The sequence below is a fragment of the Schistocerca cancellata genome, chromosome 3 (assembly GCF_023864275.1).
Source record: "Schistocerca cancellata isolate TAMUIC-IGC-003103 chromosome 3, iqSchCanc2.1, whole genome shotgun sequence".
NCBI lineage: Eukaryota > Metazoa > Arthropoda > Insecta > Orthoptera > Acrididae > Schistocerca > Schistocerca cancellata.
In genome coordinates this window covers 154969871-154985411 of record NC_064628.1, presented here as the reverse complement: position 1 = coordinate 154985411, position 15541 = coordinate 154969871, and positions in this window count along the sequence as shown.

The window sequence follows — 15541 nt, the reverse complement described above, 5'->3', positions numbered from 1 at the left end:
CCACGTCCGGATACGTCCACCGTGCTACTATAAGCAAACCGGGTGTCTGAAGAGACAACGTAGTGCCACTCCGGTGTCCAGTGCTGTCGTTGGGCGCATCACGATCTATGCACTTTTGTGTCCTACCGCATCAAGGGAAGCCGCAACAATGATTGCCATGCTCTTTGTCCGTGTTACTTTACAACAGTGCTCGCCAAACTGCGGCACGCGGGCTGCATGCGGCCCGAACCAGGTATACTTACGGCCTGCGGTTCTCAGCCGTACTTTATAATACACAGTAAGCAGTTAACTAGCCGAATCCAAGAACGTCATCTGATGTTAAGATCTTCTTAGGAGCAATTTTTCTGTTCAGTAAAAAACAAAGATATTTATAGAATCTACAATATTTTAAGATGTGCTTAATTTTAAGTGAGACAGGTAAATTCAGCCGCGAGCTAAGGAACGTTGATCGCTTTTTCAGGGGCAGAGGGGTACGTGACGCCTCCGAAGAGGTGTTCAGAGGACGTGGGAGCCACTGAGATTTTAGCGGAAATGACAGAGGAATTTTCTATTTTTTGTCTTTCAGTACTGAAAACTCATGGGCGTGCGCGACTCGTACCGGTCAGCTGCTGTGTTATAAATTTGACTCCCGGTGGAGGTTCGAGTCCTCCCTCGGGCATGGGTGTGTGTGTTTGTCCTTAGGATAATTTAGGTTAAGTAGTGTGTAAGCTTAAGGACTGATGACCTTAGCAGTTAAGTCCCATAAGATTTCACACACACATTTATAAATTTGACACTGAAGTAACGTGGATTAGTTGGTGCACACTACAGAGATGGTCCTCAAGTGCGGTACATATTTGCAGCAATAATATGGAATTGAGTTAAGGCTGTTGTAATACAACTCACTCTGTAGAAGCCAAATGACTTTTATAACATTTAATAAACATTCCTCATAGTGTCTCACATAGCATTACGCACGAAAATGTAAGTACAGTCACTGTTATTGATCAATTAATCATCCGCAGACAACACAGTAATACCTCGGAAAGCAATGTCACAACTTTGGGAGACGCGCGGGGTAGCTGCGCGGCCTCGGGCGCCTTGTCGCGGTCCGTGCGGCTTCCCCCTCTGAGGTTCGAGTCCTTCCTCGGGCACGGGTGTGTGTGTTGTCGATAGCGTAAGTTAGTTTAAGTTGGATTAAGTAGTGTGTAGGCATAGGGACCGATGACCTCAGCATTTTGGTACCATAAGAACTTACCACAAATTTCCAAAATTTTCGCAACTTTGGGGTCGCTGGGAATGGCAGTCATTGGAAAACAGAACAATCGATACGAAGTGTTCCGAATCGTACCGACTTCTAACAATCGCACCCTTATTTTAATTAGTCTGTTGGGGGCTCATAGCACAATAATTTATGTAGCTCGCCTATTAATAGTAAGATCGGTACAAATGTGGCCCCTGGTGACGCTCCACAACGTGAATATTGGCTTTTGAGCAGAAAAGTTTGTCGATCACTGCGCTAGAGGCTGTCGCAGTGTCCTTGTGGATACTACTATTGCTGCAAACAACCCCTTTTCTCTACTTAACATATGTGACGTGGCTGTACGATCCAAGCGGGCAATGTGTGTTTCCTCTCGTTTGCTAGTCATGTGGGGCCGTCGAGACGCTGCACTTTCTTGAGAATGGCCCTCATTAATCCATTGTATCCATGTTCGTATGACAGGCGTAGGGTCCCGAACAACACTTCAGCAATCCTAATAAGTGGTCGTGGACGTTTCTCCTTCTTACACTACACGTAACACGAGCTTCTCACAAACAAACAACATCCAGATGTGAGTTCTGAAAGGTAAACCTACTGCATGATCTTTCCTTCTGTATGGAAAGCCGCGCGGAGTTGCCGCGTGGTTTCAGGCGCCATGTCACGGATTGCGCGGCCCCTCCCGCCGGAAGTTCGAGTCCTCCCTCGGGCATGGGTGTATGTGTAGTTCTTAGCATAAGTTAGTTTAAGTATTGTGAAAGTCAAGGGACCGATGCCCTCAGCAGATTGGTCTCTTAGGAATTCACACACATTTGAACATTTTCTTTATGGAAAATTGATGGTGTTACTCCTACCTATTTTGTGTGGTTATGTTGGAATGGAATGCTAATTTTTTGTACATCCAAGTATTAATTCATCATGCTGCCTTCATGATGTCGCGATTTTATGGTCAGCAGTGTCGCTAACTGCCACTGCATCTGGTTGATATATTATTAAAGTCTGATTGTACTAGAGACATCCAAATGAAAACGAGACAGATGGGAAAAACAAGTAAAATGTTGTAATTTTGAAGAAACGGGACTTCTGACGGATGTTCACGAAACACTCGATGCGGGGTGGACCAGTTAAGAAGACCCCAGCAAGAAATAGAAATAAAGACCAAAGAAACAGCCAGGATACAGAACAGCAGGCACTACAGATGACGACCGCGCCCCCAAAGAGCGGCCGAACCGGGCGTGGACGGCAGTGGGAAACCAGCGACCAGACAGGACCATGGGAGCCGTGTCTGGCGGGCGCGGACCGCGGAGGGAACACGCGATACGGCGCAGACCGACTAGGGAGCGCCCAACACCTTACGGGCATAAATACTGGACTCGATCCGCCCAAGGACCACAACCGAGTTGCGCTCGAGCTGCGGAGGTGTGCGCATCACTGGTACAGCGCGCTACCTGTATTTGGCCAGAAGACGAGCTGTGAAGCCGTGCTTGGACTGTGGCGTGACGCTAAGCAAATCGTCGTGCATCGTTATTACGACACAGCAAAATTGTGGTGTCCTCGCGCCACAGAATGGGCAGAAACGGATAGAAGAAGAAGGCAGACTCAGAGAAGAAGCAACCCACAAGGAATGCGGAACGGAAGCGCGACGAACGTCATACACCTCTCTCCATTCCGTGCATTCACTGCAGTAGAGGGTCATGGGCAGAGATGGATGATATCATAGCCAACTGTTGCAGGAAAGAAGTAGGCGTAGATCCCTCGACTCAGACGCCATCGTCCAGCTACAGCAGCGAGCGTGGCCGACCACCGCTCAGTGAAGAGCACTGTGGCCGCCCACATGTTGATCCACCTACTGTGGCAAACTAGCGTGGCTGCCCTGCCTTTGCCAGCGACGGCTGCGCTGGAGACAAGGCGCAAACTAAGAAGGAACGACGACGGCGCCGTAAGCGCTGCCGAACGAAGACGGAACCAAATGGCAAGAAGACAGCTGCCACTGCCCACAGGCGGCCGGAATATCACGACAGTAGAGTGGCGCTGGGTACCGACCGCCGGCGGTAGCTCAACAGGCGCCGCAAGTGCAGGAAATGCGCGCTATGCTGGCGGCCGCGGCGGAGGAGGCGATTGCGGCCTTCAAAGCCGCCATGGACGCAGATGGGGCAGCTTTTAAGGCCACCCTGTCTGCAGAGACGGAGGTGGTATGTTGCCAATTGTGACAATTGCGCTCGCAGCTGGCGCAAGACATCTCTGCGGACGCCACAGGTGAAGAGAAGACACCTGCCGCCGCTCCCCTTATGGAGCACCCGGCGGCAAACCACAGCGCGACAGACACGCCGAAGAAGAACACGGGTGTCGCCGCAGGAACGCCGAAGCCCGTCGGATCCGAGCAGCTCTGCTCCGACGCGTGGGCTACCAGAGCGACCAGGACGCTCAAGGGCATGGGCTACGTCTTCCGCTATATGGAGAAGACTCAACCGCGGCGCTCACTGATCCAGTCAGTGTAGCCAACGAGTGAGGAGTGGTGTCGTACCGCGCGGGGTAGCCGTGCGGTCTTGGGCACCTTGTCACGGTTCGCGCGGCTCCCCCCGTCGGAGGTTCGAGTCCTCCCTCGGGCATGGGTGTGTGTCTTGTCCTTAGCGTAAGTTAGTTTAAGTTAGATTAAGTAGTGTGTAAGCTTAGGAACCAATGACCTCAGCAGTTTGGTCCCATAAGACCTTCCCACAAAGTGGTGCCGCTACGCGACCACACATCTCCGAGCGCTTGGCTTCGACGCCTCCCACTAGACACCGACAGGCGACCTGGGCCTTCACCCGCGCCAAGTCACCACTGACGCAGCGCGGCAGGGGCTCTCACCAGCACCGTCACGGACTGATCTCTTACGACGAAAATATGGCTTGACATGGTATCCACTTGCATGATACCCACATCTAACTTAACCCGTCCTTGCATGACCAATGGCAGTCAGCAAGACATCCGCTACTGCTCTTACTACCCGACCTAACTATCCCCCGGCGCTTGCCTTGGCACTTTTTTCCTCTGCCCTTCAAACCGCTGCCCTTCGTTCTAATTTCGACCCAATATATCTCCAGATGAGCCCGTATTAATGGTTAACCTTAACCAGACGTACGCGAACATTGCAGTACCCACATCCTGCGACACCTCACTTCAGTGAAAACTGACCCTAATGCAGAGATAGCACTAGAGCTTCTGAGTAGGCCATCATGCCGGTGTGGGCGTGGAGAGTCCCAAGAACCACTCTCGGGTAGCTCCTGAAGAAGACAGCGAGCTAGGCCGTCGAAATATCGTGCGAGAACGACGCAAACATCCTACAGAAGTCACGTTTTTTTCAAAATGTTAACATATCGCCGGGAAAGCCTGAAGAATTACAAGTAAAATGTTGATTATTTCTAAAGTAATCGTCATAACTGTCAATACATTTATTCCACTGTGACACAAGACAGTTGATGCCTTCATGGAAAAATGTTTGCAATTGCTTATGGAACCATAATTTGAACCTGGCACTCTTTGTCCGAAGCATATCGGCAGGCACAAGTGTTTTTCTTCAGGGCTCCAAAAATATGTAGTCGCTTTGAAAGACTGTATGGAAAATGTGTAAGGGCTTCCCAGCGAAACTTCTGCAGCGTTGTCGGAATAACCTTGGCAGTTGTGCATGGGCCAAAATGTTGCCATGGTTGTTTCGAGTATGCCGCGATTTACATATTTTTGGAGCCCTGAAGAAGGACATTCGTGGCCATCAGTTTGCTTCGGGTATAGGTATGCACACTTGGGTACAATCATGGTTATGTAGGCAACTACAAACAATTTCCACGAAGGCACTGATTGGCTTGTCTCACTGTGGGATAAACGTATTTTAAAAAATGGTTCTAATGGCTCTAAGCACTATGGGACTTAACATCTGAGGTCATCAGTCCCGTAGACTTAGAACTACTTAAACCTAACTAACCTAAGGGCATCACATACATCCATGCCCGAGGCAGGATTCGAACCTGCGACCGTAGCAGCAGCGCGGTTCCGGACTGAAGCGCCTAGAACCGCTCGGCCACAGCGACTGGCAAACCTATTAACAGTTACGGCGATTACTTTAGAAGTAATAAACAGCCACCCGTCGGAGGTTCGAGTCCTCCCTCGGGCCTGGGTGTGTGTGTTGTCCATAGCGTAAATTAGTTTAAGTTAGAGTAAGTAGTGTGTAAGCTTAGGGACCGATGGTCTAAGGTGTTTGGTCCCATAAGATCTTACCACAAATTAATTAATTAATTAAGTAATAAACATTTTATTTTTCCATCTGTCTTGTTTTCATTTGGCTGCACTTTATATACGGCGAATATTAATAAAACCAAAAAATTGCACGGACGGATTTCTGACTGGAAATTGAGGAAAAAATGTCCTATCAACATGTGTCCTGAACTGCGTTGTTGTCACAGTAGATGTCGCTGACGAATGACAGTTCCTCCGAGCACATGCTGTGTGTTCATTGTGTGCTGCAGGTTATGTGATTGATGCAGCGTTCTGTAAGCAGCAGAATGGTCCGTAATTCATGTCGGGAACAAGCCGAGATTTGTTTGTGTACGGCCGAGCAGATGGAAATGGTTGAGGGGCAGCACGGCTATAACAAAACAAGTAACTTCACAGACACCAGCCGCATCATACATTTCAAGCCCTTTTTGGGATTTTCTGTGATAATGGGTCCTTTCAGACAGACGAACATACCGGGATGATGATGATGATGGTTTATGGTGGAGGGCGCTAAGCAGCTAGGTCATCAGCACCCTTGTGTTAATGTTATGCCGAATAAGATTTTCATAATCTATGGAAGGAGATCAATAAACTGGAAAACTACGTTTTATCCCACCACAGGAAACGTAAACCAACACCACACAGCGGGATAACTAAACGAAATCATGGGGAAAATACCTGTAAAGATGCTGTTAAGAAATGGACAAATAAGCGTGACTGGATGACGACTTAGAAATAATGCGTCACCCAGCCACTCTGTGACACATTAAGACTGCACACTAAGTATTTTGGGAAGAATTCCGGACACCGCACAAAATTTTAAGACACGAACAACACTCGCCTCGTTATCAGTTAAAATTGAGGTAAGATCCTGTGGGAGACCCAGTTCAACCCTCAGGTCGTCATATAGAACACATTCGGTTCAAAGATGTCGTAATGACAGCTGTATCCCGCATCTCTGAAATGCTGGGGCTCCTCCCGACGTAAGAGGAAGCCGTGTGTCAGTGGGCAATGTCCCACTCTAAGCCGAGTAAGGGCTACTTCTTCACACCGTCGCAAGCGGAAGGAGGTGATCCATGGTCGCACTGAACAGACTGGGAGGCAGCGGACTGTGCGTATACTAGATTTGTAGGATCGGGTTCTACAGAATATTGAGACGAACCCTAGTACAAGCTCCTGCAAGTGGCCCGCCAATATGGTGTAAGCTAAATTACGATTACGTGTATCTTGCTACTATCTCTATCACAAGCAATCACATGGAGGCCACTTTAAACATCTGTTCTGACGTGGATGCGACGCAGCTCTGTATTGCGTTCCGCGACGATTTGTTGTCGCTGCACGCACACCGTCCATTTCCGGACACATGTCCATAAGACTTTTTTTCCTCCATTTCCAATCAGGAATCCATCCCTGCAGTTTGTCGGTTTTCTTAACATTCAACCTTTTTTACATCTGTATTCCGCAAGCCACTGTACCAGTATAATCTTCCCTGCTTCGTACTCCATTCTCAGTTTGCATACAGAGAGAATAACTTCCTGACCCTTCTGCAAAAGCACGAATTTCTGTAAGTTAAGCGGGCCTCACACGGAACGTGTTTCTCATCGCGGAGCACGCCAGACGTGGTGTCCACCGTAGATGCTGCAAGCTCTAAAACGATCTGCTACATCTCAGGGACACAACGTGCGCCACTTCGTGATTTGCGACCCAGCGGCAGCAGCAGTTACCGGCTGCATCTGGCGCGTAAATTACAGCTTCTTTACGAAAATAGGTACGGTTAGAATATCTCGGTTAATTCTGTTAGCGACTGTTGAAGAAAAGCGGAGAAAATAACGAAGAAGTTTCTATATTCGTCGATGGTTGAACAAAGAATGTGCCTCTGCATAATGTTGTACAACGGTCTGGAAAACAAAACTAATAGAAGTTATTTTTTAACGAAACTGAATCTTCATCCCATTTTCGGCTTTAAATTGAATATAGTTAAAGTGTGGTGTCTAACCAAGAGACAGGTATATACAGTTTACTTAAAGTTTCATGAAAGCAAATAATTCCCGTACATAAACTGAGTTTACTTTTTGGCACAGACTGACGGTCACTTTAGGATTTCTGGCTGCTGGGGAAGACGTTAGCTACGCAACAGGAACTGCAAGAAATACATTATTTGTAATAAATAGCATCGACCATTGCAGATAATACTTCTATTTTAAAAAGTTGGAATAAAGAATTTGAAGGGAGCAGACGCAAATCTGCTACCTTTCCCTTCACAAATCATGATGCTAGCAACTACGGCACGGGTTCGACATGGCAGTAAGGTATCCATATATGGTATACATTGTGTAAAGACTATATCTATAAATGTTGTTATTTGATATTTAATTACTGCACGATTTTGGTAGGTCAGCATTGTGCCATACCACTGAAACTGTGTACTTTCGTCCACACTAAAAACATCAAACACGGGAAACCTTTAACTAGTACCGATATGTAGTTACCTGTCTTTTTATTATAACCAATCATAGCTAAAGCGACGCGTTTTGTGCCGAGCACTATATAATAACTAGACACACCAAATACGATGTTTAACTCGATACAATATGGCAGCAAGTTCCGCTTGTGACGTAAAAACGATGTCTCATCTTGTTGGCCACGTTCTTCTCTGTTAGTAAAAAATTTGACCTAGCAGATTCTTCATTTCACGCTTCGCAGTGTGGTGTAGCGTGGAATTCCATGCTCCGTCACCAGCCCATCGTTCCTGTGTGCTTTCACATGCCCTAGTGTGCCTTATCATGGCTTTTTTATATGTTGACCCTTAAAATTTTGTGATTAAGGTTCTTCGCAGTGCACAACACTGTTCTTGTAGTCACTTTCACTGTAATTTGTTCAGAATCTCTGGCACTTTTCCACTGACTATACAAACCCGTGACGAATAATGCATCTCTTCTTTGATTTTTTTTTATGTCCAGCGTAAAAACAACTTAACTAGGTCAGCATTCCAGTTCGACGAACAATACCCAAGAACTGGTCGAAAGCAAAAAGAAAAGTGGGCTCGTAAAGCCGAAGAAACGCGAATAGTGAGAATGAAACCAAGCTTTTATCACTGCAAACTCTGCTAGCAACAAGGGAAAATCATGTTGTCTTCATAATATGTAAAATGGGCTACAAACGCAGTAAGTAGCGTGTAAATCACTTTCATAAAATAAACAGTTTTTAATTCTATTATAGTCAAAACAGTCCGCCTCCGTAGCGTAGCGGTAGCGTTACCGCCTACCACGCAGGGGGCCCGGGTTCGATTTCCGGCAGGGGACTGGGTGTTGTGTGTCCTTTATCATCATTGACTCGCAAGTCGCTGATGGGGCGTTACCTAAACAGGACTTGCAATACGGCGGCCGAACTCCCACAAATGGGGCCTCCCGGCCAACAATGCCATACGATCATTTCATTTCAATAGTTTACGGAGTATGGTTGTAGAATCACTTTGACAAGAGTCAAGATGAAACAGACTACGAAGCGGAAAGGCAGTGTACCATGTTCTTGGTTTTTTGTGTTTGCGTCTGCACGTTTCAAATACCACTTGGCTTCTAGATACAGAAACTCGGAAACTGTAATAATGAAAATAGAGAAAGGGCTTGAACTGGAGTGTGACAGAACAATACAGGGATAGAAACAAGATAGATGGTATATGACATGAAATTTGCTGTATTTTGTTTCCGGATTTCACTGAGTGTTCATGTGCTGAAAAAATGCCTGGGTGAGTATTCTTTTTCAATTATTCATTAGTAACATGTTGCAGTATGAGTATGCATTCCGCATTGCACTACAATTTTCGTCATTTATTTTTCCCAATAACCGTTACGTAATTTTATTTATAGGAGCGTCACCAACACTGAGTTCCGAGAAACGTATACAGTTTTCCTAATATTAATATATGAGATCTAACCTGTGCAGAATTACAGTGCTACAGTTTATTGAGTTGTGTAGTCGTATTGCATACGGAAACAAGTACGCCATTTATCGTTGGTTTTCTTTTTTTTTTTAATGTAGGGTAAATGATAGACGCAGAATGATTTCTCAGATTTCTCCAGCGTAATTCATGACCGATTGAACACCACGTATTCGTTGTTGGCAGAAAAGTAACTATGTAGTTTCCTCGCAATCTTATAGTTAACATGCACCACCAATACAATGAACGGTTGATAACAAAGGAGTCGCAGTGGTAACCCAATAGTTCTCTTGATATGATATCGAAGTTTATCGCTATGACATCCTTGTATAGAAGATTCTCGGTTTGCATGTTGCATCAAATTTTGGTGAAATCTGAAAAAGGATTCTGGTCCCACATTCATTGAATGAAGAAATTGCAATAATTGATTCAGTTCGTTTGAATCGTATGACTAAGGCTCCGTGAGTGCTGTTGACAATAACATAATTAGGGAAGTTGTACTGTCATCGATTAAAATTAAAACTACGTGCTGTAAGCACTGAGCTTGAAACTAGTTACCGAGACTAGCGTTATAGTAAGTCAAGAGCAGTTGACTGTTTATCATGTTTCACATGAATTGAGAGGTTCAGTTACTTAAAAAGAACAACGGACACACAAAATCGTGCACGTAAAGAGAAATCAATTGACTATTCATTTTTTTTAATCCTGTACAAGACATAAGGTATTGCTGTCGTGCCAAGGCATTTTGCCTTCCTTACAAAATTAGCAGCTAGTGTATCAATATTTCTTATTGCTGACATGTACATGGTAGACTCCAAGCTCTCCCAAAAAAATATAGGTTTCCCCAGGAGGAATGGTCGATATTCAGGGATATGACGAGGACTATTATTCGAAGCAAAGAAGTCTAGCAAACATGGAATCGTTCTGCGTTCCATACTTTGAGAAGTGGTTGTATGGACCAAAATAAGGAAATCTGTCCAGCAAATATGAGCTGTAAAGTGCGTAGTGTAAAACCCTTCACTGAACAAGTGCTCTTAGCTCGTAAGGTACGCATTTTGAAGTCTATGTTTACCGAACAATTCTTTCTTATTTTGGTCCATGCTACCTCCTCCCAAAACCTGTCCGGCCGCTGTGACCGAGCCGTTCTAGGCGCTTCAGTCCGGAACCGCGCGACTGCTACGGTCGCTGGTTCGAATCCTGCCTCGGGCATGGATGTGTGTGATGTCCCATAGTGCTTAGAGCCATTTGAACCCAAGATCTGGAAAGCAAAGAACTTGCAGTAGACGAGGTTTTTTCACATATAGAAGATGAAAAAGTGCTCATAGCGCTTAAGGTACGCATTTAAGAGCCCATGTTTGCTCCATACTTTTGCCTCGAATGATCATTCCTGTCATATCCCTGAATGTAGCCCATTTCTCCCGAGACACCTCTATATCTCCAAATTTGCCAGAACAGAACGTAATTATGATAAAAACAACAAGTTTTAATGATTTCGACAGCAATATCACTATGGTTCTGTTTTCACGAGCTGTTAAGAAATACCTAGTAGGTATAAACAAAACACACTTTTCCTGTTGCAGTTTTGGTAGCGGTATTTAATTATCCCGACACGTTTCGCATTTATGAAAGACATCTTGTACATCTACATTCATGTAAGATAAAACATAGAGCGTAGGCTCTCATTGCAACAGAGTTCACGTCATGTGCGCAGCGGCGTAGCGACAGGTAGCAATGTTCCTTCGCCGAATCCTGTACAAGACATAGGCAGGCAGCGACTACCGAACAAGGGGACTCAGACGTAAATCATCACGTCGTGGGCATGAATATCGTTTTACGCTTCCCACGACTTTCCAAAATTAGTTCTACCATATTATGAACTGATCCCGGTCTAATGACGTTAAAAATGTAATTGACAAATGGGAATAACAAACTGATGGTAGATAATTTCACATATTACCCGCTTCTACATCAGCATCAGTGATCTGGAACACGTAGAAATCGAATAAGAGGACTGCTTGCGGCTTCTTTCTACCGTCACCTGTATATCTGGATGACGGAGATTAATTTCTAGATTTTTGGGGCCTTTTAGGGAACTAATACGACGAGCGTAGGAAATATTAAAGGAAATATTACGGTATATAGTTTCGTGCGTACGTACCAATAATTCACGGTATAAAACCGAAACCATTACCACTGGGACTCTCCTTTACGCGTTTCAACAAACTTTAGTATGCAAAGAAGAGCGACAACGGTTTTCATTTTTGGTTTGTTTGTGAAGATTATTGGCACGCACCTACGAAACTATCCAGCATTTGTAAGAACGTAGTTACGAATCAGTTACTAAATATATGTTGCGTGTATGCATGTATAAATATGTTCAGCTGCTTATACATTGTCGATGTAATAAACATTGTATTAAAACTATTTCGGAGTCCGTCCGTGTTGTATCAACCGTCGATTATTATAAATTCATATCGTTTTTCGTTATCTCGTGCAAAACGTAAGGATATAAACGGTACGAGAACGTTAATGGATATGCTGTTCTATCTACAACTTCAGTGTCGTCTTCTATTTACTCATAAATGTTGTACTAACGATGTAACTGATTTCCCTATTTAAGGCTCTTCGTTCAGAATAACTAGCACATGCAAATGAGCAGAAGAACATACGAAACTGGGACATATTCAACAATGCCTATTACTTGTATGACTGGAATACAAGTATCAACTGTCACACAGGAACTGAAACTGTAGTAATAACTATTTCTTATAGGCTGTCTCTAAATTTTATGTACAGACACAACAATCATTATTATCGCTTAATATGTCGTCCACAGGAGTTAATAAGAGGATGTAAAATTAAAATCTTCTTTCTTTTATTCGCGACAACTTCCTACAATGACGAAGATACAGATTCTATAGCTGTATCTTCATCGTCACATCCGTAAAAATCTGTAATCCATGCGCTATTCACCTTGTACTTGAATAATATCAACTTTAAAAGGCAGAAATTGTTATGTTCCATACCTGGATAACTTGCTTTTCAGCACTACGCTATCACTTGTTTGACTTCAGCATCCATATGTAGTTAGGAGATTTGAACTTCGAAAAAATTTAGCGGCATCACGACTATGTATGTGGAACAAATAAAAATCAGTATGTTTTCGAACAAAATCCGGTTCAGATTGCTCTACGATCCTTTTGTCAACCAAAGAGCTTATTCTACACTCTTATTCATGGAGGTTTATTAAAATCTCACGCATGAATGGATTAAATTTTGTCTGGAGGTACGAGACGAACGTGAGATACTGCATTATTAGTTATATAGCTCCACATACATTCCGTCGGTAATAATTTCAGTTAATGCCTTCGAAATCCACACGAACGATGTTTAGAAGTCCTTGTAGCTAGGACTTTTGACATTCAAATAACCACATTTTCAGGAGGAAAATTTATAAAATTGTTGAGGGAGCAAATCTTTTCTGGATTCTTGGCCTTGGACTTCGTTGGCACGCAGGCAATTGTTTTGCAACAGTTTGATTTGCGCGCTGTGTAGCAAATAGTGCGGTCAGTTTTATCAGTCACCCAGCTCGAAATAAGACTCCAGAAAATCATCAATTTCCATCGAAAGATCACATAAGATTGTGATTTACAAAAACCATATGTGCTGACTGAAGCGACGAATGAATATTCGTTGTTGTTGTTGTGTTGTTGTGGTCTTCAGTCCTGAGACTGGTTTGATGCAGCTCTCCATGCTACTCTATCCTGTGCAAGCTTCTTCATCTCCCAGTATCTACTGCAACCTACATCCTTCTGAATCTGCTTAGTGTATTCATCTCTTGGTCTCCCTCTACGATTTTTACCCTCCACACTGCCCTCCAATGCTAAATTTGTGATCCCTTGATGCCTCAAAGCATGTCCTACCAACCGATCCCTTCTTCTAGTCAAGTTGTGCCACAAACTTCTCTTCTCCCCAATCCTATTCAATACCTCCTCATTAGTTACGTGATCTACCCACCTTATCTTCAGCATTCTTCTGTAGCACCACATTTCGAAAGCTTCTATTCTCTTCCAGTAGAGCTGCATGTCCTCGGGAAAAATTACGGCTGTAGTTTCCCCTTGCTTTCAGCCGTTCGCAGTACCAGCACAGCAAGGCCGTTGAATATTCGTAGCAGTGTAATTATTATTACTAGGTATTTAGTTGAATCTAAAACATTCTGAGTTGTGTTATTTATAGCGTAACGGAATTCTTTTAGTACCTTACGAAACGGAGTAGAATCAAGTGCGTATCAACTCGCCCCTATACAACATCGACAGACGTGAGTTAGGCAGAAAAACTTCTCCTACAACTAAGTGAACATCATGCTGAAGAACTGTTAACGTACTCGTGATTCTCGAGACTGTAGAGAGACAGAACAGATAGAGAACTACAGAAAGAGCCGATAGAGTGCCATCCGAGGTGATGGAGGATAATATGGATTTGTCCAATCTGCAGACCAGGAACTGGTGGGAAAACGTCAAGCGTACGAAACCGGAACGGCAAGGAGTTTCAATGGGGCTTCCTATGTCTACAATATGATTGAGTCACAAATGAATCAGTCAGCTCATACTAATACCAGAGAAAAACAATTTCTGAGAATGTAAACTGGAATGATCATATAGGTTGAATAGGAGGTAAAGCAGGCGCAAACCCCGGTTCATTGGTTTGGTAGACTGGCAAAATGTAATCTTTCTACAAAGCAGATTCTGACGTTGTAGGCTTTCCCTGCGAAATAACTCCCATTAACTGTCTCGGGTTTGCAGCCAGATCTTAAGGTCAGATTGACACAATATTTCGATGATCCAAATGGCCGCCATCTTCAGGTCAGACGCTGCTTCGCTGAGTTTCTTAACAAGGTCGGTGAAGATTATTACAAAGGGGATTGTTTACAAAACAATGGTGTGACCTATTCCAGGAGATTGCTCAGGCGTTTGGTACGCATACGAAATAGGACTGACTGGGGATATTGAACGTGTATAAAGGAAAGTAAATTGAATGATGACAGCTTTGTTTGGCTCACGTCAGAGCGTCATGGTAATGCTGAAAAACGCGAACGAAAAGACGCTTGAAAATAGGCGTCACTTATCCCACTGAAGTAGCAAGAATCGAGGAATATACTACAGTCTCTTAGCAGCAAACCCGTAGGGATCTTGCAGATAAAATTGGACTTAATTCGTTGCTCACTGAGGCATTTAAACTTTCTTCCCGCGCTCCATTTGCAAATGGATTAGGAAGAAGTTCTGCTATACGGTAACACGGAAAATTAACTCTGTCATGCACTCACAGTCGTTTCCAGTGAATGGATTTAGACATTCGCCGTTGAGCAGCCCGCCTCTAAACGTTGGCAGTTTGCCTGTTTCGAAACAGCTGTTTCAAGTCTCAAATCCACATATGAGCATCTAATTCTAGCAAGTGACACTAACATAAAATTTCTATTCAGTAGTCCTTCTAGTGTGAAATTTAAGCGGATGATTTCTGCTTCAAACATGTCGCTACTTCAGCTTGTTCCTACCCATCATATGAAGAGTAGTCACACTCTTACAGATATATTTGCAACGAAATTTTCAAACAAAGTATTTCGTACCTCTTAAATACCTGCACCTGGCATTGTGCCACGACAAAATTTTCATGACGAGCTTATTAGAATGTTCCAGAAAAAAACCACAACTAACTACATACTAAGACTTCAAATGCGTTACCTATTTCAACTTGCAATTGAGGCGCAAGAAATATTTTGGAGGACGTCTTCTGTTCCCTTCTCTGACGTAAAAGAAAAACTTCATTGATTTAATAACAAACTTACTCAACTAATGACAAATATGTTTTCCCAAAGGCGTAACTGAAGAACAAAAACAGCTCATGTATCTGAGATGCTGCACATCGGGCATACAAACTGCACACCACGTCTGAAAATCATATTGCTTACAAGTTGAATCGGAACAGAGCCAGTCAACCTGTGAGAAATGCAAAACTAACATCATGTCCATACATTAACCGACAGCATAAAAATGCCAGCTGCCCTATAAAATAACCTGAATGGTGTTGGTAAAGGCAAAGTAAAAGCTGCAACTGATCTCATT